At 43.5% G+C, this 25,612-nt stretch overlaps 1 long non-coding RNA gene across 1 annotated transcript; it reads right to left on the reverse strand.

Annotated features, from left to right (window-relative positions):
• Positions 1-367: 367 nt before the first annotated feature.
• Positions 368-25,566, reverse strand: LOC138749227 (uncharacterized). Its single transcript, XR_011348496.1, has 3 exons — positions 25,332-25,566; positions 19,734-19,823; positions 368-461 (listed from the first exon to the last, which is right to left on the reverse strand). It is a non-coding gene; the product is annotated as an uncharacterized lncRNA (long non-coding RNA).
• Between the last annotated feature and the right edge of the window lie 46 nt (positions 25,567-25,612).

Below are 25,612 nucleotides of genomic sequence, written 5' to 3' on the forward strand. Positions count from 1 at the left end.
CCAGGCTGATGGGCTGCTGGAGATGACCTCGAGACTGGCTGTGGAGATACCAGGTATCAGAACTCCGGGATGCGAGAGGGTGCTGAGGACTTCCTGAGCGTGTTGGAGGTTTAGATCTGGAGCTCGGGCTGCTGATAGGAGAGTGTGTGGAGGCTGCAGGAGCACTGGATGTAACTATACGGGCACTCAGTGACTCAGGGGGGAAGGGGTGAACTCTCTTTTGCTTCTCTTTCTCTAACTGTAAGGGGCAATTTCTGCTGATAGAAAATCTTTGGATGCCTTACAGCAAACTCAAGCCGATTTTGTGTAATATTACACCTGTTTTATTACATGAAAAGTATCTTGAAACCATATACCTTTACCTCCTATGGGCGCTGCGAGACCAGCTGTGTTCTTCCAGCACTTCCGTGTGTTTTTTACTTCAAGCGCGGTGTCTGCAGACTTTGGTGTTTCACGCCATGCTTTGTTGATAATTCAAAGTTTAAGGGAAGACAATTAAATGCAACTTAAGTTTTGAATTATTGCAAAGATGCCCAGAAGATTATATGATATCTCAGATGAAATATATTTAACACAAGGATTTGCCTACCCTGGGTTCAAAGTGAGTGGAAGTATTGAAGAGATAAAAAGAATCTGCATATAAATACAATCAAAATGATCGAGAGGCTACAAAAATGGAGTTCATGTGTCTATGAAAGGTGTTCTGGGTTATCCTGCCCCATTTATACTTGTTTCCAACCTTCTCAGAAAGTTGAGCAAGGAAATATTTTGGGGCAATTTTATTTTCTGTGGTACATGTAGACAGCCTCTGCTATCAGCTGCCCTACTCCCACTGAAATGGTGTGCAGCCTCTGTACCTACAAGGGTGCACTGTGCATGTGCAGGCACTGTGAGGTCAATAGAGTGGAGTACTGTGAAAAGAACAGATGCCGAGCTGCAGACTCTATCTCTCCCCGCCATGTTACTGTGTTTGATTTATACTTAGTAAAATTCATTGTTTGGTTCGCTGTACCCGCCGGCTCCAATCATTATTTCAGACACAGTAATGAACAGTTTATTTGGTAAAATCTTTGCTTCTGAAATCTGCTTTCAAGTCCCCATCCGCAGCCCTGAGTACAAATGTCCAGGGTGACACACCGTACTGCACAGTTAGAGCACCTGTTGATCGCATCAGGGTGGTGGAAGCTCCACCACTTCTTTCAGGTGGATGTAAATGATTGTGTACTCAAAAGGTAGAGGTGACTTCGGTCTACAACATTACAAGGTAAGCCATGCTTTTCTGTTAATTTACTTAATGAACGATACGTCCTGGGCATTGTATGTGGATCTGATCATCTCCTGCATCGATGCTGTCACTGTGGTCTCCTCTACATTGGAGAGACTGGGCACAGACTGGGAGATCACTTTGTTGAGCACCTCCGCTCTCTCCGCAGCAATCATGGTGATCTCCCGGTGGCCACCCATTTCAATTCCCTATCCCATTCCCTTACTGACATGTCTATCCATGGTCTCCTGCATTGCCAGACTGAGACTACCTGCAAATTAAAGGAACAGCACCTCACCTTTCATTTGGGCACCCTCCAACTGGATGGCATTAACATTAACTTCTCTGGTTTCCGTAAGTCTCCAACCCCCTTCCCCTGTCACCTGTACCCCAGCTCTCTCTCTCTCTCTCTCCTGCCTGTTCCCTCTGTCTTCTTTCACACAGCCAAAATCAATTCTCATGTCTCCTCTTATCATATCCAATTAACACCTTGGTCTGGTCTCCTCCCCCTCCCATTCCTCAGTCTTTATTCCGATGCCTTTTTGTTTGGCTCATCCCAAATCGTTGGTAATATATCTTTACCTCCTATGGACGCTGCATGACCAGTTGAGTTTCTCCAGCACTTTTGTGTGTTTTTACTACAGTCACAGTGTCTGCAGACTTTGGTGCTTCACTGGTTTCCTGATCCCCAAGCTGGGTTGGGGGATGGGTGCGAGTGGGAACATGTTCTATCCTCAGTAGGAAATCACCTTCAGAAAAGTTGAAATTTGCTTTTTCTCTGGTTTGAAAATTGGTCTTATTTTGCGCCTTCAACATTAACAAGAAGGAGCTGGCTAAATATCTATCACCTTGCAATCTACATAATCACAGAATAATGTTAAATGCCTTTAATGCATTATCATTACTGTATTTGTACAGAAACAAAGATAAACTATTGTATTGATTATAAACTTTCTGCACCTTTTCTAACCACATGAAATGAACACCAGCAGATCTCCCCACCATGCGATTAAAGTAATTAACCCCAGTTCACTTGCTGGCTCTTCTTTTACATCGATGACAAATGGTTATTGAGAACTCAGAAGAATGTGAGGGAAATTGTTTAACAATGGACAATAAATCAAATTTACACTGAATGTCACAATGGACCTGTCTGGTGCATGAAATGTTTCCAGTGTGTTACCAACACCATTATGTTGCCAGCCAGCTACCATTCAGATGATCTTGCTTACACCAGCAAATTACAACCATCCTATTTGATTAGAGGTTACTCAGCTGTGATTTGGGTTTGGACATTTCTCTCTCCACAAAAATGTTGACCTTTGAGCTGTGGGTGACAGGAGTGCCAGAGCACTGGACACTCAGATAGCTGCTATACGAAACATTGGCTATGTATCTTTATCTTTACTATACTAAACGTTGGTGATGTTTCTTTATCTTTGTTAAATAAAGTCCACTGTTTGACCTGCTGAGTTTCTACAGCGTTGTGTTTCTACTTCAATCACGGTGACTGCAGACTTTCATGTTTTACCACTGGATACTCAGAGTCCGAATCAGATTTTATTGTCGTGAACATGCCACAAAATTTGTTGCTTTGTAGCAACAGTGCAAAATTGCTATAAATTACATAAAAAAATAGGAGAAAATGTCTGTGGTTCATTGTCCATTCTGAAATCGGATGGCAGAGGGGAAGAGGCTGTTTTTGTGCCGCTGGGTGCTCGTCTTCGGGCTCCTGCACCTCCTTTCTGATGGTATCAGTGAGAAGAGGGCAGGGCCTGGGTGGTGGGGGTCCTTGAAGATAGAGGCTGCTCTCTTAAGACTCGGCCTCTTTTAGATGTCCTTAACGGAGGGAAGACCGGTGCCCATGACAGCGCTGGCCGAGTTCACAACTCTCTGTCCTGTCCTGTGCATTGGCACCTCCCCTACCAGACAATGATGCAACCAGTCAGAATGCTCTCCACGGTGCACCTGTGGAAATTTACAAGAGTCTTTGGTGACGTGCCAAACTCCTAACAAAGTAAAGTTGCTGGTGAGCCTTCTTTGAGATTGTGTCGACATGACTGACCCAGGATAGAACTTCAGAGATGTTGACACCCAGTAAATTGAAGTTTTTAACCCTTTCCACTGCTGACCCCTCGATGAGGACTGGTTCATGTTCTCCTAATTTCCCCCTTCTGAAGTCCACAACCAGTTCCTTGGTTGTGCAAACAGCACAAGTTTGTTGTGGTGATCCAGATTTTCAACAAACCCAGATTTTTACTGGATGCTGGTGGCCTTTCAAATTATGAACAGGAGGGATGTGCCTGAATTTCTTACTGTGAGAATATTCTGACAGGGTAGAACTGGATGCAGCCAAGTTCTCACAGTCACAGAGTGACACAATTCAGAAACAAGCCATTCATCCTGCTGAGGCCATATAACAATTAGAAAACGGAAACAGGCCATATCAGCCCCTCTAGTCCGCATCGATTTAAGTGAACTCCACTCGTCCCACCTACCTGCTCTCTGCCTATTGTTGACACCTTCCAACCCCCTCATGTCCATGCCCTCATCCAACCTCCTCTTAAATGACAAAATTGACCCTGCCGCAACTACCTCTCGACTTGGCCACCACTCTTGAGTCAAGTTACTTCTAAACTTTTGCCCCCCTAACCCTTAACTTATGACCCCTCATTCCAATCTCCCCTACCCTCAAGGGGAAGAGCCTATAAACATCTACTCTGTCTATTCCCCTCATAATTTTATATACCTCTATCAAATCTCCCCTCAACCTTCTACGCTCCAATGAATAAAGACCCAGTCTACTCAATCTTTCTCCATATTCTAGATACTGCAAACCAGGCAACATTTTTGTAAATCTTCTCTGCACCCTCTCTACCTTATTGATAGTCTTCCTATAATTTGGAGACCAGAACTACACACAATATTCCAAACTAGACCTCACCAAAACCTTGAACAGTCTCAACATCACCTCCCAGCTCCTATATCCTATGCTTTGATTTATAAAGGCCAGCATACCCAAAAATGCCTTCTTCAACACCCTATCTACATGAGAATCCACTTTCAAAGAATGATGAACCATTATTCCAAGATCCCTCTGTTCCTCTGACCATGCTGACCTTTAAGCACCCACTTACACTTTTCCCATTTTTCTCCTTATTCCCACTGCCTCCCCCAGATCCTTCCTCCCACATAGATTATGGCCAATTTACAGTTTTCTGAATATCCGGCTCTAGGTCACATTGAGTCCGTGACATGAGACAGACTGCAGCTTTGATGAGATTAAGACAGTTATGAAGAAAGAAGTAATTTCAAAAACTACCAAGGTTGCCGCTAAAGTATTAAAGAAGCAAATATCACCACTGACCACCAAGATTCAGCAAACCCAGAGAATCACACCATCAAAAGGACTTGACCGTTTTGTGGATTTGGGGGGGGTGGGGGGAAGCAGGAACACCCTGGGGAAGCCCATGTGGTCATAGGGAGTACTTCATGGCAGACTTCACCAAAGGCCAGGATCGAACTCAGGCCACTGGAGCTAAAGGAGCAGCTCAACTAACTGTGCTGCTGGGCCACCCCTCCTTCCCCAGGAGTGGAAAGAGTACAGAGCACCAAGTTACTTGGAGTTCACTTAGCTAGTGACCTATTGTTGACACACAGCATCTCAACACTTGTCAGTTTGAGAAGACTGAAGCGGGCAAAGATACCGGCCACCATCATGTCAACCTTCTACACGAGCTCTATCAAGAGTGTCCTGGCAGGCTGCATTACAGTCTGATATGGTTGTTGCAGAGAAATGGATAGGAGGTCAATCCACAGGCCCATAAGAATGACAGAGAGGATCACTGGAGTCTCCCTCCCCCACATCGACGTGAACTACCTGGATCGTTGTTTGAAGAGGGCGTGCAAAATCAATGAGGATCCCTCCCTCCCTGCACACATCATCTTTCAACAGCTCCTGCCGGGAAAGAGATGCAGGAATATCAGATCCAACTCCACCAGGCTGAGAAACAGCTTCTTCCCACGAGCACTGAGAATGCTAAATGGTCGCACTAACCATCCGAGACTCTCAAGTATACAAAACAATATTTATTTATTTTTGTAGCTGTAATACTTGTCCAGCATATGTATTATTTGTCTGTATGTGTGCTATGTCTGGTTGTGTGTCTGCGGGTTTTGGACTGAGGACCAGAGAGCGCTGTTTCATCAGGTTGTACTGGTCTAATCAGATGACAATAAACTTGGCTTGACCTGAGGTGCAGAATGTTAAATAAAACTCTGTTGGCTCCTTTAACGGGCCATTTAAAGTTTGTATGGAACTGCTGGTATTTTATTTTAACTTCTGCGATTTAAATAAACGACTTGATTTGACTTCCTGTCCAACGCTTTCAGTCGCGGATTTATTGTCAGAATACATACGTGACATCATATACAACCCTGAGATTCTTTTTTCTTGCAGGCAAAGCAGAATCACCACTTATTGGCAGTGCAAAAAAAAAACTTGATTCAACGTACACATTGTTGGGCACTTCCAGTTGTCCCAAGGACAAAGACTGAGGGGAACAATAGGCTTTATTGTACAGAAGACTTGAGCTGGCCCGGATCCAAGCTAGGGAAGTGCAGGGAAGGGAGAGATGGCCCGACCTTTATGGCCTGGGTCACAGGGGAGGAGTCCAGGTGAGAGTGTCATCAGGGGGCGGGCCAGCCCGAGCCAATTAGTACACACAATCTATACCATTACACATGTGTAAACAAAGAATCTGCAGGTGAAAGTAAGAATGGGAAGATCCAGAGGTTTTTATATTCATTCATAGAACGTGGATGTCACTGACCATACATTGTCTAATCCTAATTCCCGCTAAACTGAGGAAGAAAACATCAGTCAACCACAATGGCATCACATACAGGGAACTAGAAACCCAGATACAAACCAGTTGTTTAAACATCACCAATTACTAATGTGAACTTTTTGAACAAAATTTAAGTTTCTCTCATCACAGGATTCAAACTCATGTCTCTGGGTTAATGATCCAGACCTTTACTTGGTGAACTTGGATATGTTAACTGAAGAGCAAGGAGGGAATGCTGCGTTGGTTCACCAGAATACCACCTGCACACCAAGATTGAAATGACAAAGGGCATTATGCCAACAAGAGTTATAGAATTTAAAAGTTGAGGGGTATTCTGTTAATGTTTTTGATGGACATGGGAGATCTGAGTTGTTAGGTGTTTCAAGAGTTCAGATCTGAGGTGGATCATCTGAAACAATCAGGAGTAAAATGTATTTGACACAGTGAGTGGCAGAAACTGTATGGTAATGGTTCTTGCTCCATTCTTAACTTGAAATGGAACATAAATGGAATTGTGCTATTTAAGGACATTAAATAAGATAAGAAAGGGCAAATATGTGATGTTCTGTCACAAGCGTGCCCCAATTTCACTTAACAGCAGAACAAACTGGAGGGTCTTTTTCACAGTGAAAGCATACAGTAAATCCTGGAGGAACTCGGTGTCCTTCACAGCTCCTGACCCCCGGGTTTGGTCCTGCTCTTTGCTGTTGTCTGTCACGGAGTTTGCACATTCTCTCTTTGACCTTGTGGGTTTCCCCAGGGGCTTCCGGCTACATCCCCAAAAACCTGCAAGTCGGTTAATTAATTGGCGACCGTGAATTGGCGTTAATTTGTAGCTGAGTGGCAGAATCTGGGGGAGTTGGTGGGAACGTGGGGAGGATAATAAATGGGAACAGAGTAAATGGGTGGTTGAAGATCAGCATGGGCTCAGCGGGAAGAGGGGCCTGTTTCTGACCTGAGAAACAATTTCAGACCAGCAGCAGCAGTAATCATCACTCAGTAAGTGCTCTGTTCTCGCTGCTGCCATCAGGAAAGAGGTACCGGTGCCACAAGGCTCACACCACCAGGTTCAGGAACAGCTGCTCCCCCTCCACCATCAATGACAAACTCAGTCAGGGACTCATTTAAAGAGTCTAACTTTGCACATTATTTATTACTGATATTTCTGCATTGCACAATCAGTTTGTTTATATTACCTTTTTTGTTTACATTTCTCTCTTTTGTATATTTATCTTTTTCTTGAGTTCAGTTTGCACTTTCAATAAGTAGACCCATAGGAAAAACAATCTCAGGGTTTTATGTGATGTCCTGTTCTGTATGTACACTGACAATAAATCTGAACGTAAGAAACATAAGATAGAATATAAACACTCTGCGCCATTTGCAATGCATTTATTTCCAAAATTATAGGGTATGTTAAAATATGTTACGTAACTCGTCCAGAAAATAAAGTGCCTCAGTTCATGTAATCGGTTCCCATTCTATTTGTGCACCAACTTCAATGACATGGTCACTAGAATCTCTAGTGAACCCCTCAGTCATATTTATATGCAGGGACATACATCAAGTTTATATTTGTGCCAGATTGGTTCTAAATTCTTTTGTGCTTGATTTTTAATTGGCTTCTTTTTAATTTCTGTTCTCATGGAGTTGTCCGGACCAAACTGCTATTAACTGTGCCTGTGCAACATTGATTTTACTAAAACCAGCCCTTGCAGATTTCTTTGTAAAATATTTTTTATAAAGTTTAACATAATAATCCTATATACATGTTCTACTAATATAACATAGACATATCCTAATTAATATAAATGCACTTCACAACAAATTTCATCCATAATTGTTAATTTGACATTTTATTTGTTAAAATAATTCTGAATATAAACCACTTGAGTTACATTTATACCAACACTTGTCATATGTGGTATTTTTTTTTTCTTTGGCTTGGCTTCGCGGACGAAGATTTATGGAGGGGGTAAAAAGTCCACGTCAGCTGCAGGCTCGTTTGTGGCTGACCAGTCCGATGCGGGACAGGCAGACACGATTGCAGCGGTTGCAAGGGAAAATTGGTTGGTTGGGGTTGGGTGTTGGGTTTTTCCTCCTTTGCCTTTTGTCAGTGAGGTGGGCTCTGCGGTCTTCTTCAAAGGAGGCTGCTGCCCGCCAAACTGTGAGGCGCCAAGATGCACGGTTTGAGGCGTTATCAGCCCACTGGCGGTGGTCAATGTGGCAGGCACCAAGAGATTTCTTTAGGCAGTCCTTGTACCTTTTCTTTGGTGCACCTCTGTCACGGTGGCCAGTGGAGAGCTCGCCATATAATACGATCTTGGGAAGGCGATGGTCCTCCATTCTGGAGACGTGACCCATCCAGCGCAGCTGGATCTTCAGCAGCGTGGACTCGATGCTGTCGACCTCTGCCATCTCGAGTACCTCGACGTTAGGGGTGTGAGCGCTCCAATGGATGTTGAGGATGGAGCGGAGACAACGCTGGTGGAAGCGTTCTAGGAGCCGTAGGTGGTGCCGGTAGAGGACCCATGATTCGGAGCCGAACAGGAGTGTGGGTATGACAACGGCTCTGTATACGCTTATCTTTGTGAGGTTTTTCAGTTGGTTGTTTTTCCAGACTCTTTTGTGTAGTCTTCCAAAGGCGCTATTTGCCTTGGCGAGTCTGTTGTCTATCTCATTGTCGATCCTTGCATCTGATGAAATGGTGCAGCCGAGATAGGTAAACTGGTTGACCGTTTTGAGTTTTGTGTGCCCGATGGAGATGTGGGGGGGCTGGTAGTCATGGTGGGGAGCTGGCTGATGGAGGACCTCAGTTTTCTTCAGGCAGATGATGCCGCTTTAGTTGCCCATATGTGGTATAATATCTAAATAATTGTTATGATCTAGGACGATCATAATTAAACTTTGAAGGTAATGTTCTTGAGTCTTAATTTACTTTGGGACTTCCATCCTCAAGTAGCTGCAATCCGTTGAGACTGCTGACTGTTTATCAAGGTAAGTTTTAGTCGATAAGATTTTCGGAGATCCAAATTGATGACCATGAGTCAGAAAGCAGGATGGAGATCAAGAATCTGGTTGTGTGGTGCCAGGACAACAATCTTCCTTTCAATTTCAATAAGATTCCACCTGCATTGAATTCGCCCATCATTATTGAATGAAGATCTACCGGGACCAATGCCTGAAGAGGGCGCACAAAATCAGTGAACCGGTGCGGACTCGAAAGGCCAACATGGCCTGTTTCCGCTCCGTAAATGGTTATATGGTTATATGGTTAAACCATATCTAAAAAAAAAACAGAAAAATGAGAAAAAAAACCTAGAACTAATACTAATCTAACCCCGCCCTCGAATCAACGTTACTTAATAAGACCAAAAAAAAAACCGAAGTGGATCAAGTAGCAACCGTCGGAGGACCAACGGGGCATCACTGGAGCATCTAAATTACCTAAAACTGCCAATTGTGATGGGCTTGCAGTTTCCTAATGTGACAAACCAATATTGGGCCAGAAAGTAGGAAGAATCCTGGCATGAAACGTTTGGGTCCTTATTACTGCATCTTAAAATATTGCTTCTTTTTAAAAAATCTTTGCCACTATAAATTAATCCAGTGAATTAAAGAGTCAAAAGTCACAGTTCAAATTTATCATTAGAATTCATACATCACACACTGCACAACCGTGAGATTCTTTTTTCCTGTGGGCCAGGATGAATTTCTACTTTTTTTCTTGAATATTATAGTTTTTCCACACAAACACCAAAAATTGTCAATATAATCAATATCATGATCAACGATGTCCACATTAATTACATTTTGTTTTTGTTAATTCCTTGCAATCATCTCATGGAGTTTGAGTGTTTTTTTTAATCCCTTTTCCCTCCCCCCAACGTTAAACATTTCTTCTTCTTTGGCTTGGCTTCGCGGACGAAGATTTATGGAGGGGGTAAAAGTCCACGTCAGCTGCAGGCTCGATTGTGGCTGACAAGTCCGATGCGGGACAGGCAGACACGGTTGCAGGGGAAAATTGGTGGGTTGGGGTTGGGTGTTTCCTCCTTTGCCTTTTGTCAGTGAGGTGGGCTCTGCGGTCTTCTTCAAAGGAGGTTGCTGCCCGCCGAACTGTGAGGCGCCAAGATGCACGAGATCAGCCCACTGGTGGTGGTCAATGGGGCAGGCACCAAGAGATTTCTTTAGGCAGTCCTTGTACCTCTTCTTTGGTGCAACTCTGTCACGGTGGCCAGTGGAGAGCTCGCCATATAACACGATCTTGGGAAGGCGATGGTCCTCCATTCTGGAGACGTGACCCACCCAGCGCAGCTGGATCTTCAGCAACATTTAACCCCAAACTAATTACACACAATGACCAAGACACTCACAACAAAGGTATGAAACTTGTATTTAGGGATTTGTGGGTTTGTCGTGTCACAAAGGCTGCCTTCCTTTTTCTGTATCTTCCCCTGGCTGGAATAGGATGGTCCCACTCCACTCCCTCACCAATGGAGGGCAAATTGGGAGGGCAAGACGGCGAGGCACAACTGCACCCCTATGTAATTCAAATAGGGCTGCCAGACCCTATTGTTTCCTTAGGTTGTTGGTCATTTTCTCCAGGGGAACACAGCTCTGCATTTCTGTGTTCCAACAGGCTGAATTTCTACTTGTCGGTTGTGCAAAGAAAAAACTTTACTCAAGAAAAGATTCGTATACAAAAGAGAGAAATGCAAACAAAGAGAGAAATGATGAGTTCATTGTCATATACATTGTACAATGTACATAAGCATCGAGATTCTTTCCTGCTGCAGCTGACAGGTAATGAATAGTTAATGCAACTCATTGAGGTGATTTAATCTTTGTGTATAAAAAGGAATATTGAAGTGGCTGGCCAATCGGCAGCCTGTCAAATAAGACTTTTGAGTGGGGAAATCAGCTAAAAAATACTCAGAACCACAGAACATTACAGCACAGCAACAGGCCCTTAAGCCCATCAGGTCCGTGCTGAACTATTTTTCTGCCTAGCCCCTCTGACCTGCACCTAGTCTGCCCCTTTCACATGGCAAACCCTCCAAAAAGGTTGCAGTACCCAGTAAGCCATTCGCACTGGGCCTTTGTTCAAGTGAATATCTAAGGTAAGGGGGGCATCCTCCAGTGGTAGAGCCAGTTGCAGTCTACCAGGTACCAAGTCAAATCTGAATTAACTCAGTCAGGCTCTGATACAACCCCCCCACCCCCACCAAGAGTTAGAGCCCGGTTGACTTCACCACTTCAGCTGGCAGCTCGATCCACACTCCCACCACTCTCTGTGTGAAGATGTTCCCCCTAATGTTCCCCTTTCACCCTTAACCCATGTCCTCTGGTTTGTATCTCAGTGGAAAAACCATATAACCATATAACCATTTACGGAGCAGAAAAAGGCCATGTTGGCCTTTGGTCCCAATAGATCTTCATTCAATAACGATGGGCGAATTCAATGCAGGTGGAATCTACTTGCATTTATTCTATCCCTACCCTTCCTAATTCCATATTGCACACAGTACACCATCAGTCGAAATGATACTGATTTTCCTTCAACCCACCAAATAGCTGTGTGGTTTCTGGGCAGCCACATTCAGAGAAGACACAGGATGGCCAAAATAACAGAGCTGTCACACCAAGACCATGGAAATCCTCCTCAGAGGCGGGGGGCAACTCAGGTTACTGACGGAAGCTTGGGGAAAGGCAATATTTCCACTGACTTTCAACCCTGATTCTTACACTGGGTACAACAGGCGGAAAAGAGATCCAATTCTCAGAGTGACGTCGCTTGGAATGAGCAAGAGGGAAATATGTTGTACGGCGCCATTCTGCCACGCTATGAACAACAGATAGCGTCCTCTCGGAGGTAAATCAGTTCCCAGTACATGGCCAATGTTGTGGACGCCAGGCAGAAGGTACATGAGTTTGAAATCACAAAGCTTCAGATTCAAAGATAATCTCTTTCCTGCTGTTATTAGACTTTTACTTTCACCTCTCATTGGTAAAAGATAATGCCTCAGTACTGTTGAACTGTACATTTCTGTATCCTTGCATTTGTGCTAGCAGCACGACACACAGGAATCTTTGACTTACTGAATACACCCAGCACTCTTGTTTTATTATTTTCTGCTGGACTTCACTCCATTGACTTGACTGGGTAGCACAGGAAACAAAGCTTTTCACTCAATCTCAGTACATTGTAACAGTAAGCAATCGAATTCAATTCCACCCAAGGAACACCTTTCCTTCTCATTCCACCCCTTCCCTCAAGCAGAAACAAATCAGAAGGACCGTATGCACCGTTCCCTCTAACCTGTGGGCGTTCGCGCATGCACACGCATTCTGCAACTAGCGCACAAAAGATTAGTTACCTACAATAAAGTAGTAACTAATTAATTACACTTATTGAAAATAATCTCTGTTAACCAGTTGGTCTATTACCTCATAGAATGCAATCATACTTGTTTCATATGCCAATACAGTTTTATCAGCCATGAGAGATCAGCTGGGCCAAAACGATCTTGAGACAGTTTCAGGTTTACATTTGCACAAGCATTCAGTCCGCACATACTTTTGTCACAGGAACAAAAGTTGCACAACCTAAGATTTTTGCGCACTCCGACGACTTAAAACTTTGAGGGAACATTGACCACGCAGCAGTTCTTTTAAAAACATATAACTTACGAAAGGAAGTGATTAGATTAAGCAGGGAGGTTTGGCAGGTGAAACCGGAACTAGGGGACATGGCCTCAAGATTCGAGGGAGTAGATTTCTGACAGAGATGACGAGCAATTGGTTCTCCCGGACTCTCCCATAGAACCTGTGGGATCCTCTCTCTCAAATGAAGCAGCAGTGGCTGCCTCATTTCAATGTATTTATGACATAGAGAGTTAGATTTTTGAATCCAGTAGAAGTCCAAAAATCTGGACTGTTCCGGGATTGGCTCGATGCAGATTTTTGGATTTTACAGATTCTCAGGCAGTACTTTTAAAAATCAGATTTAAGGAGGAATAAGGAAGAGATGAACAGGTAAAGTTTGATTGTTTATTCATTAACAAATACAGTATACTTTATTGATCTTTACATGAAGTCCAGATACAACCTGCAGAAGGCCATCTCCAAAGCAAAGTAGCAATTCTGGAAGAAGGTAGAGACAGAGACTGATATTATAGCAGGGAGTGTAGACCATTACAACTTAAAAAGCGAGGGCGAACACTACAGATGGCTGCAAAGCTTCGCTACCCGATGAGCTGAACACCTTCTATGCCTGCTTTGAGAAGAAAAACCAAACAGTGCCTACTAGAATTCCTGAAAAGGCTGAGGACCCTGTGATATCTGTCTCCGAGGGCGACAATAAATTTTGATTCTGATCAAAACGAGCAGTTTTAAAGAGAATTATAGCATTGTCACAGTTTGCCTGCTCATTTCAAAATGGCGACTGCGTGGTCGCTTGTTGCCGATGTGCAGCTGTGGCGCTTACGCGTCCACACACATAAAATCCCGGCTAAGTTTGACGAGTTTGAGAGTTTTCGGAAAGTCCAGATTTTCAGGTGGTCCAGATTTCTGGCATTCGGATTTTTAGACTTTGATGGTAATTGGGAAATTAAAGGTCATGGGAGTGGAGTTGAGTCCACGGCCAGATCAGCCACAATCTAATTGAATGGTGGAGCAGGCTCAATGGGCCAGGTGGCCGACTCCTGCTCTTATTTCTTATGGGGAAAGGAACCACCTCGTTGAAGGAGAAAATTGAAGGTAACAGATTTTTTGCTGTGTTTTTATTCCATAGAAGAACAGTTAAAATTCTTTAGCTAATAGAGAAAATGTTCTATCTGCTCTCTATCTGTTGCCTTCAAGCAATTTAGAAGGGACTTTCGGCCATGGTGTGATGTGATCTGTCTTGCAACTGTGTACCAGAGCCAATGAAGAACATAGTCGGCACATGGCAGTGCTACTTCTCCCCATCACCTGCATTTAAATGTGTGTACTATTTAATGGCCCAGCTATGTGTTCTTTGTCGAGCGATTCGGTCACGGCAAATGGAACTTTACTGATTTTTATTCATCAGATAAATCCCAGAAAAGGTTATCAGCAAGGTTAAAGGCTAAAAAGCTTCATTTAGTTCCTCGATGGCTGCTTGGGTCAGAAGAACAGGAATCATTGAGTAGCAACACCTAACTTTCTGTTTGGGCATTCTCTGGCCAGATGGCATTAGCTTTGACTTCTCCGGTTTCTGCTAGACCACTCCCCATTCTCCTTCTCTTTCCTATCCCTCTGTCTTCTTTTCTCCCGCTCTCCACCCCCTTCCCTCTCCATTTACAGAGCCATCCCCCCACCCCCATTTGCTGGCCTACCCCCTCCCTTATCCACCTCCTGCCTATGGGCCTGTGCTCCTCCCCCCTGCCCCTCCTCTCCCCCACCATTTTATTTGGGTACCTGCTCATACCTTGATGAAGGGCTCAAGCCCGAAACGTTGGTTCTGTTTCTTTATCTTTGCTCTATAAAGTTTGACCTACTGAGTTTCTCCAGCATTGTGGTTTTACTCAGGAATCGTTGAGTTGTAGTTTGATTAAGTGGGAATCCCTTAGCCCCCTCCCCCCAATACACAAACCCCCCCCACCAGCAGCTGCACCTGAATGCCAGTGGTTATGCGGTTAAGAACATTAAACAAAGTTATGTTTTGTTTAATTTGCTAATACCTGTAAAATTCATCTCCAGCTGCCTTGAAATCAATTTATTTTTATGAGGCATTTCAAACTGGAGCCCCACCTGCCCCAAAGTGGAATGCCTGGAGAACAGAATCCCTTTGTTGACAACTATGTGGGAGTCCAGGACTGTTGCAGGAGGCACTACCCACTTCACCCCTCCCCGCACTCTGCTCCATTTAAAGTCAAATTATTATCAGGATTTTGTTGGTCAAGTTCAGATACTTTTCCATCAAAAAAGGAGATGAGCAATTAGCATGAGCAACAGACTAAACAGCCCAATTAATGGAAACAGAAAAGACCACGAAGACCTCGTCTATTCTGCCATTCAACATGATCCATGGTTGATCCAGTCCCATCCAATCCCCAGATATGTGGATTCGCTTTGTGTCCAGAAGTCTATCCTCACCTGTGACTATGCTCTGTAATTAAACATTCACAGGAGTCCATGAACAGAACTAAATTCCAAAGGTGTCTCAAAATCTGGACAGCATTTGACCAAGTGTGGTTTCAAAGAGCCCTTGAAAAATTGGTCATTGGCTGGAGTTATTGCACAGAGAATGAAGTCTGTAGTTGTTGGAGGTTGATCATTTTAGCTCCAAGATATTGCAAGAATGTCCTCAGACCATTTTCCTCGGTGCAATTTATTGCTTCATTAATGTCCTTCCTTCCATCAAAAGTCAGACACGGAGAGGTTCACAAGAATTCAGTCCATCCAATGAGACAACCCTACAGAACGGTGACCACAGCGACAGACCAACGAGGGGTTGAGGAACCCACACAGGCTGCAGCCGACTTGCGGTCGGTGGCCAAGCACGGGTCAGGGCAGCTGAAAACTGGAACCAGGTTTCGGAGCCGGGTTTTGAGGGGATGCTGAGGGCAAGAAGGGCTCTCGAAGGGCCTCGGGTGCTGAAGGCTTCCTGATCGTGTCGGAGGTTTGGATCTGGAGCTCAGGTTTCCAATGGATTAAACAGGAGTCTGTGCGGCTGCAGAGGCCTGTGGAGGCAAGTCTACAGACATTCAGTGTCTCTGAAGGGGCTCTCCTTTGCTTCTCTTTCTCTCTTACTGTGAGAGGAGGTGGGTGTCACTAATGGCAACTCTTTGACTGCCTTACGACAGACAGAAGGAAGTTTCATGTAATATTACATGTTCTGTACTATTATATGACAATTAAGAAATCTTTAATCATGTTTAATCTGCATAAAGTGGACAATGTTTTGCAAAAGCCGGAACATTAATAAGCAACATTCTACCCGTATAGTCCGGAGAATAGTTACCTGCAACTTCCCCACGACATTCAATGAGAGACATTCAAGTACACCACTATCGAGGGAGGGAGGGAGGGGAGGAGGGAAGTGGGGGGGGGGTGGGGGGAGAAAACGACACTGTATATATTTAAAAAGGAAAATGTATGTATCTTGATTTATATGGTTTATAGTGTGAAAAATAAAAAAAATTTTAAAAAAGTACACCACTATCAACATTGCCTAAAAATCACCACTGATCAAAACCATCATTTGGATCAACTCTGCCAGAAGAGTAAGTCCGAGTGTTAAGTATCCTGTGGCAAGTGGCTCACTCCTGACATTCCAATACCTGGCCACAATCTGCAATGGCACAAGTCCAGAGACTGCTGGAATATCCTCCACTTCTCTGGATGTGTGCAAATCCGACAACTCTTAAAAATAATTGAAAACCACACAGGGAAAAACAAGCTCTTCCTTCACATTAAACCCTCCTTGCTTCTCCACCCCCCCCCCCCCCCCCCCGCTGCCTGACCCACCCCCACTTCCCCCATCCTTTAATTCAGGAGTTTGCCTTTTTTTTTGCTTTTACAAAGGACAAAGGACTTGAAACGTCGGTTACTCTTTAGTTCTACAGATGCTGTTTGTCCTGCTGAGTTTTTCCAGCACATTTGTATATTATTTATTAGCACCTTAAACATTCACACTTTCCATCAAAGTGCACAGAGGCCTCCATACGAAAAAGAATAATCTAATCTTCCATATCTTTTCTCCCTCCCTATAACTTTATGAAGCATTTAGTGATCTGTGTCACATTTGCTGTTGTAATGTAAAATAAATCACATCAGCCAATTTGCACACAGCATACTCCCATGAACAGCATCCACCCCAATGACAAGCACACTTTCATTGGACACTGTAATAAAAGTGAAAACACAAAATGCTGGAGGAACTCCGCAGGTCAAACAGTGTTCTTTATGTAGCAAAGGCAGAGATACATCACTGACGTTTCGGGCTTGAGCCCTTCATCAAAGTATGATTTATTGGGTGCTTGTAAATATTGTCCAATGCTCAACTCAATCCTTTCTTTCTCCCAAATAAAGCCTTGAGAATATCAAAAGGCAGTACTTCCAACAGTGTTCTCCTTCAGCTCGTTTGTAGGAAGTGGACATCAGATACTAAACCGAACCACCCCCAATTGTACTTAAAATAATATCGAGTGCTTCCTTGATGAGTGAGTGGCCTGCTGGACAGGTTCACGGAGCAATGAGTGTGGAGCCAAGCGCAGGCCGGATCAGTAAAGGACAGCAGATTTCCTTTCCTGAGGGGCTCCAGCAAGCCAGGTGGCTTTGTATGCCAATGGCCATCACATTTTGAAGTGGTAGAGGCAAACACAGTTACACTAGTTAAAAGACACAGACAGGTAATGGGAAGAGCTTCGAGAGATAAGGACCAGACGCAGCAAAGTGGAACTAGCTCAGGTCACCGTGGATGAGTTGGGCCAAAGAGCCTGTTTCTGTGCTCCATGACTCTTAAGTTTACTACTAGCTGTTCATTCCAGATTTGCTTAACTGAATTGTAATGCCTCCGCTGCCATGGCGGGATTTGAAGTCACGTCTCCTGATCATGATCCCAGGGTACATAAATTCTATTCCTGTAACATAACCACCAGAGTACAGTACATATAAGCTGCTTTCAGGTGGCCTGAATACCCCAACGTAAAGCCGCCTAAAATACCCAAATGCGGCTATTGGGAGGCCACCTGAAAACGGAGAACCCTGACCCGAGGAGTACTTACCCAACCCTCCTCGGGTAGGTGTATTCTCCGCTTCTGAGCGCTCCCCCTAGGCACCTGAAAGCGGGCAGGACTATGGCCGCAGTTGACAGGAGTCGGCGTTTGCTCCATGGAGCCTCTACCCGCTGCGGACCTTTCAGGTGCCAGAACAGCGCCTTCAGGGTTACCACCTGAATGTCGCTTCGCACACACCCACAGCCGGCTCCAGAGCCGCATTTTCCTAGCTATTCCACCGGAAAGCGGCTATAGATTTTGTGTTTACACTGTTGTAGGGCGTCTATGACTCAGGGGGGTGAGAGAGAGATACTACTGAGCAACAGCTGCCATATAATCAAAAATATAGGCTTCAGGAGCAGAGGAAGGACATTTCTAAGTCAAAATTTTAGCACCCTTGTTTAAAATCTGCCAAGCACCTTACAGGAAAGCTGCCACTGAGGCGCATGCACCTGATTCGTGGAGGAGACATGCTCAGGCAAAAACAATTCTCCACCACTTAAAACAGATTTTGCTGACTCTACTTTTAATGGGGGAAAAGAACAAAAGATACTTTCATTTGCAAAGTGATCTAACAACACCCTCGGGGGAATCAGAAACATGAGGTCAAAAAGTGGTGACCAGGTTAGCAGTGCAGGGAACAGAAACCAGGAACAAAAGAACAGAATGTGGAAACGCAAGAGTGAATAACTGTGGATGTTTCTTTGGTGAAAGATAATAGAACTTACATCAGAACCACACTGTGATGTGAGAGCAAGGGCTCTGTTGAATGGATTGGGCGTCACAGTGGGGAAGAGGTCACAAGTCCACTTAGGCAAGGCTAATTGACAATTATGTGCATATTAAGTATGATAGCCTAAGTGAAATAATCCCCCTCAGAAGTGGTGGCTCCATTATTTTCCCCTTTACATGGTTCAAAGAGATGGACGGCCGATCCGAAACCTTGTGCTGATGGGGAGCAGTGCGGTTCTTGGAAAGCGTCTAGATGCAGGAGGGAATTGGTGAGGGGCAGGGATCAATCCCCATTGTAAATCTTAAAAAAATAGCGAAAGAACTAAAAGTGGGATTTAATTGTACGATTTGTAAAGAGGCCAAATCAGATTCCTATCAATGAAAAAGTTAAATTATAAGAGACAAAGGAATTATGATGATAAATATCAGATACATAGTTGTCTGGTCATTTACTCTAGAAGAAGTAAATCACGAAAGTCTGCAGACACTGTGATTGAAGTAAAAACACAATGCTGGGGAAACTCAGCAGGTCACACGGTGTACTTTATATAGCAAAGATAAAGATACAGAACCAACTTTTTGGATTTGGGCCTTTCATCAATGAAGGGCTCAAGCCTAAAGCATTCGTTATGTATCTTTATCTTTGAGCTATAAAGTACGCTGTCGGTCCTGCTTTGTTGTTTTAATTTGATCAAGTACATTTCTTAATAAGCTAGTTTATACCAAAATCTTTGCGATTGTTACCTTAAGTCAAACCACCCATGGTCAAGGCAAGCAACAGGTGAAACATGGAAGATAACCCCATTAGTGGAATTCTGTTCTCTCTCCATAAAGAGGATTTTAAAAAAAAAGTTGTATTTAAAAATCACCAGCAAGAATTCAGAGCTGACGGACTGGAACTCTGCAATTACTTCTGGACTCTAAGTGATTGACGGCAAATAATGGTTATCAGTTCATTCATAGACAAATCTCTGTGAGGTGTTCACTTTGAATGTGTTGTACATTCCAGCGTGCTTCAACAGTGTGTCAGAGACAATTTGACAAAGTCAAAATTGGGCAGCTGAATGGCAGAAATTGGGCTAAAGTTTAATGATATTTGATTTAAACTTCTATCTGTTTGAAGTCAAAATAAACATTGCCACATACCAGAGAGTGGGTCTTGTCCCATTGGTTCCTGAAGCAATTCATGTGAGAATGCTCTTCTCTGTGTTATGCCAGACATTACCAATTTCGCCGCTGTCAATCAGCCAAAAAAATAGAGACAAGAATATGATTACATGTTAAAAACTGTTGCCCTGAAGTTATATCACAGTGGAAAAGGTTAATACTGTGGCAGTTACCAGTTTTGATCCACCTCCAAAATTTATTACCATTGAAATCATATAAAGTTCAGAAGCAACATACATCAGTGTGATTACAGGAATGGATAATGAGAGAAATTAATAATAGATTAAGGACATGTTTATTACAGATTGTGCAATAAATGCATGAAAAAAATGTATTGTTCATTCTGGACATTTACAAAGATTTCTCTTATTAGTTTACAAAATAATAAAAGGTGTGGCAATGTTTTGAAAAATATCAAGAATCTTTGCTTCATTTATTTATGTTACTGAGATGAGTGCCCCCATATTATATTTTATGATTTAATTTAAAGATACAGTGTGGTAACAGGCCTTTCCTGCCCATGAGCTCACATCGCCCAAATACACCGCTGCAACTAATCAAATTACAAACTCCAATTACAACTTTGGAAAGTGGGAGGAAACTGGAGCACCCGAAGGAAACCCACACAGCCACGGGGATAATGTGCAAACTCCTTGTAAACAGTGGAGGATTTGAACCTGGGTTGAGAGTGTTGCATCTCAATTGGAGTCTTGTGCAGCTGCAGATACCAGGAGAGCATGGGGGGGACGAATCCATGACCACTCAGTGTCTCTGAGGGGACTGTAAGGGATGCCAGGGGCTAATGCTAATGGTGAGCCTTATGGCAGGCTAAAGGAAATTCCATGGAATATTATATTTCTGTTTTGTTACCTGACAATAAACAGTGTCTGATTTTGTCATCGCAAAATCACTAACTGCTTGCATTTCAGATTTCTAAGCTACAACTTGCTTTAATACGACCTTCCTGCGGTCACAGGGGAAGGTGCAAAGGGGGCGATTAGTAGGAAGGGTGAGTGGTCGAGTGAGGCGCGGAGGGAGCAGTCCCTATGGAAGGCAAAGAGGGGAAGATCTGTCTGGTGGTGGATCATGTTATAGGTGACAGAAACTGCAGACGATAACATGTTAGATGCTAGGCTCTGGTGAGGTGGTAGGTGAGGACAAGGGGAATCCTGTTCTTGTTTTGTCCAGGGGCAGAGAGGGCCAGAGCAGTGAGCATGAAATTGTTGAGATGAGGTGAAGGCTGAGTTGATGGTGGTAGAAAGGAAGCCATGATTTTTGAACAATGAGGACATCTCAGATGATCTTGAATGCTTCTCATCCTGGGAGCAGATGCACTTGGCGGGAATGGTGATATGCAGCATAATTAATGGCTAACATGCCAATGTACAGTAACAAAATGTACATGACAATGTGACACATTGTAAAAAGACTGCACTGTTATCTTTTGCTTACACTTAATGTGGAAAAAAATCAAATTTGTCCATGAACATATCAAAACGCGACCCAGTCTCATCCCGCATGGAAACAGAGCCCTCAGCACTCCGAATCAGCCTTGAGTATTTGATATTCTTCCCATATTCCCATCTACTTTCCCCGAGATTCCAGATCCCTGGCCATTGATATGAACATAAGGAGCTCAGCAAAGCAATCTCCCAGTCTGCATCCAGTCTCCCCGATATAAAGAGGCCACAATGGGAGCACTGGATGCAGTAGATACTGTAACCCCCACAGATTCACAAGTGAAATATTGCTTCTGTTGGAAGGACTGTTTGGGGCTCCGAATGGTGATGGACAACAAGTCAAAAAATTAAGGTGGCATGGTTGGTGTACGGCGCCAGCGATCTGGACCAGGATTCAAATCCCATGCTGTCTGTTTGTTCCTTCTCCCCATGTCTGCGTGGTTTTTCTCCAGGGGCTTTGTTTCCTCCCACTGTTCGAAACGTACCAGGGAGTGTAGGTTCATTGGGTGTAAATTAGGCGGCACAGACTCGTGGGCCGAAATGACCTATTATCCTGCTGTTTGTCTAAATTTAAAAAAAATTAAATTTGTTGATCCTCTCACATGTTTAGAGCAACAAGTTCTCTGTTGCGGGCAATCTTTCAGGATCAAGGACACCCACAGTTTCCACTCCACCTTTGTGGGATCAGAACTGGCTGATAAGTCCAATGTATATGCTGGGAATGTATGGGTAGTTTGTGAGGTGGTGTGCTCCCTCCATCATTAACACAGGGCTTTTATTGGCTTCTGTTGCATGGACTCAAAGTTTATGTTGCTATCCTGAGACTTCCTTCTCCACTTTGGATGGTCTTAGGCCAGGGATTCCTCAGAGTTGAAAAGGCTTTAAGCCCACATAGCAGTGAATAGCCAGGTGCAGATGAAACTGCAAGCGCAGGTACATTAACAGAAATGATCCATTTAAACTACACCCACATAGTACACGTATAATTTATTCTAACCCTTATCATGCGTACAGTACACATAGACCCCCTAACAATTTTCCCTCCTGCAAACCTCCAAAATGGTTCATGATCCTGAATAACTTACTTTAATGGATGATATTATGGAATTCAAGTTGACAAAATCTACTAGTAGTAAAACCACAGGATTTCTGGAGGAACTCCACAGGTCTCGCATTGTAAAGATATATAACCGTCGTTTCAGGCTTGAGCCCTTCTTCCATTCCTCCCTCAATCTGTTCTCATCTTTCCTCTCTCTCTCTCTCTCTCTCTCTCTCTCTCTGGCCTCCTCTCCATATCCAATTAACACCATTAGTCTGTTAGTCTGTATTCCTCCCCCGGCCCCTTCTTTTAATTCAGGCACTTGCCTGCTTTTCACTCACACTTTGAAGAAGGGCTCAGGGCCAAAACGTTGGTAATATATCTTTACCTCCTATTGGCGCTGCAAGACCGGCTGAGTTCCTCCAGCATTCTTGTGTTTTTACTACAATCACGGTGCTTTCACCACAATCTTCTTGCAAAATGACAATGCCTGTAGAAGTCTTTATGAGTCTCTGACACCCCAGTAAATCTGGCTGAGCTGTGTGCCAATAGATCAATGGTGGCAATCAGTCCTGAGTTCTTCACTGATGATCCAGAGGTATGTCTAAATCTCGCAAAGGCAGAAAGGGAATTAAAATTCATCCAAACATAAGTAAATTATGGATTTAAAGAACTGATTATTAAATCACTTGTTCATTGATGTCATTCAAGGGAAAGGAATTTGTCTTCCTTACCCGATTTGTGTGATATTTACATAGAACATAACTGCATAGTCTAGGCCCTTTGGCCTACAATGTTGTACCGACTGATAGAAGCCTAATAACCCTCTCTCTGAGTCTTTTAAATGTCCCTTTTATACTAGCTTCTACCATCATCCCTGGCACTCACGACTATCTGTGTGAAAAAAAACCTGACGTCTCCTCTAAACTTTCCACCCCTCACCTCGTACAGATGTGTCTTCAGCTGTCATTGTTGACACTGCGTCCACAAAAATGGCCTGAAAAACCACTCAGTTCAGGGGCATAAGGTGATGCAAAGTAAATGCTGGCTTTATTCTGTGAATAAATAAAATGAATCTTTGCTGGCAAACACATTAGGTCTGACCTTTATGAATAAACTGTCAGATTAGAAGGATGTGATGAATATTATAAAAACAGCATAATTTTCACATCATTTTTCAAAGCGGCCAACTGGGGCATGGTTTTTGACTGCTTATTAACACCTGCATCATTTGGAGCATGACATGACTGGTGGAACAGTCAGTGTTCGAGGCAATAGCAAGAGGCAGGGCCACAGAGTATCTTGATCCACAACTGCTTTATGGAGAATTCGGAGGTCATTGCAGATCGGTACTGCCCTCTGGTGTCTTAAGGCAGAATTTGCCTGTTTCATTTGTTCTTTTTTCCAAAAAACGTTCAGAGAATCTGCAACATTGTCATTGCAATGAAAATACGGTAATTCCAGGCAATGAATGTGTTTAATGTTTCTGCTCATGTAAATTATCCCTGAATATAAGGCAGCCAATGTTTCAATTCTTCAATAAGCCAATGCTTGGTATTGATAAAAGTCCTAGCAATTGATAATACTTATCCTCTGAAGTGAAATAGCATAAGTGGATTGTTTCAATGCGCAACTTTGAACCCAAAATTTACACGGAATCAGCTTTGCTTAAAAACCTTCCATTAGCAAATGGCTAGGTGGAATAAATTGTGTTTACTCCAACTCCTATATACTTCTGATTACCAAGCAGTTCCACTACCTTGACGATAGCTGCAGCATTGGTTACCCTGCAAGCAGATGTGCCTGCTTGGGTTTGGAAACTAAGTCACTTCACTTGTGAATCTGTGGGAGACATCTACTCCATCCGGTGCTCCTGTTGTGGCCTTCTCTCCATCAGAAAGACTAGACACAAATTGGGAGGTTGCTTCGCTGAACACCTTCACTTTGTGCACATCAGGGACAGGAATCTCCCAGTGGCCAACTATTTCAATTTTGCGCCCCATTCCCAGCTGACATGTCCCATCTGTGGCCTTGTGTACTGATAAAAAAGACCACCACCCATAAATTGACAGAGCAACCCCTAAGTTTCCATCTGGGCACTCTCCAACCAGATGGCATTAACATTGACTTCTCCAGTTTCTGCTAGCCTCCTCCCCATTCCCCCTCTCTTCATTATTCATCTGTCTTCTTTCTTCCAGCCCTCCACCCTTTCCCTCTCAATTCTCAGCCATCCCCCCCCCCTCCTCCTGTTTGATGGTGTGCCCTTCCTCTCTTATCTCCTGCTTTTGGGTCCGTGCTCCTCCCTTTACCCCCTCCTCCACAATTTTGTTTGGGTGTCTGCCTACATTTTGTCATACCTTGATGAAGGGCTTAAGACCAAAAGGTTGGTTATCTTTATTTTTGCTCAATAAAGTAGACAGCTTGACCTTCTGAGTTTCTCCAACGTTTTGTTTTTAGACCTTTCTTGTTTTCTGCTTCACAACAATCTGACATGTCAACCAGCAATATCATTCTCTGTATCTCTAGAGTCTAAAGGTCTAAGATAGTATTTCTCAACCTTTTTCTTTCCACTCACAAACCACTTTAAGTAATCCCTATGCCATAGGTGCTCTGTGATTAGTAAGGAATTGCTTAAGGTGGTATGTACCTAATTGACTCGTTATGTGCACGGTTTCATAATTCCAAAGGAAATGGGCCAATGACAATTTTTCTCAAGCAAAATATTGCAATAACAATTGGGTCGAGAGCAGTGGTTCTCAACCTTCCCTTCCCACTCACATAACACCTTAAGCAATCCCTTACTAATCACAGAGCACCGATGGCCTAGGGATTACTTACAGTGGTACGTGAGTGGAACAAAAAAGGTTGAGAACCACTGGTCTAAGGTAAAAATGATCAAAGTTACTCACATGTTTATTTTCTCGACAAAAGGGCTCTGACCTGAAATGTTGACCAACCATTTCTATCATGGATGCTGTCCAACCTGCAGAGTTCTGGTTTCAGATTAATTGTCAGAGAACATCCATGACCTCACATACAACCCTGAGATTCTTTTTCCTGTAAGCGAGGCAGACTTACCACATATTGGTATGCAAGAAAAGAGTTCCTCCCTTAATTCCTTGTTTGCTCAAGAGTCCAGCACATGCAGCTTTTGTGATCCTAGGACCAGTTGGCAAGACTTGAGTATTTGTGAGGGCATCTTAGACCAGGCCTTATCTGGATGTCTTCTAAGTTGGAATATCAAGCCCAAATTATATCATGCGGATTCAAATGGGAGAAGAAATCATAAATTATTTTCAGATGTAACATTTGCGAACTGGAAGGTGGGTTATATATTGTCAGTCTCCATAATCTCAGCC

This window comes from Narcine bancroftii, chromosome 14, assembly GCF_036971445.1.
Source record: "Narcine bancroftii isolate sNarBan1 chromosome 14, sNarBan1.hap1, whole genome shotgun sequence".
Lineage (NCBI taxonomy): Eukaryota > Metazoa > Chordata > Chondrichthyes > Torpediniformes > Narcinidae > Narcine > Narcine bancroftii.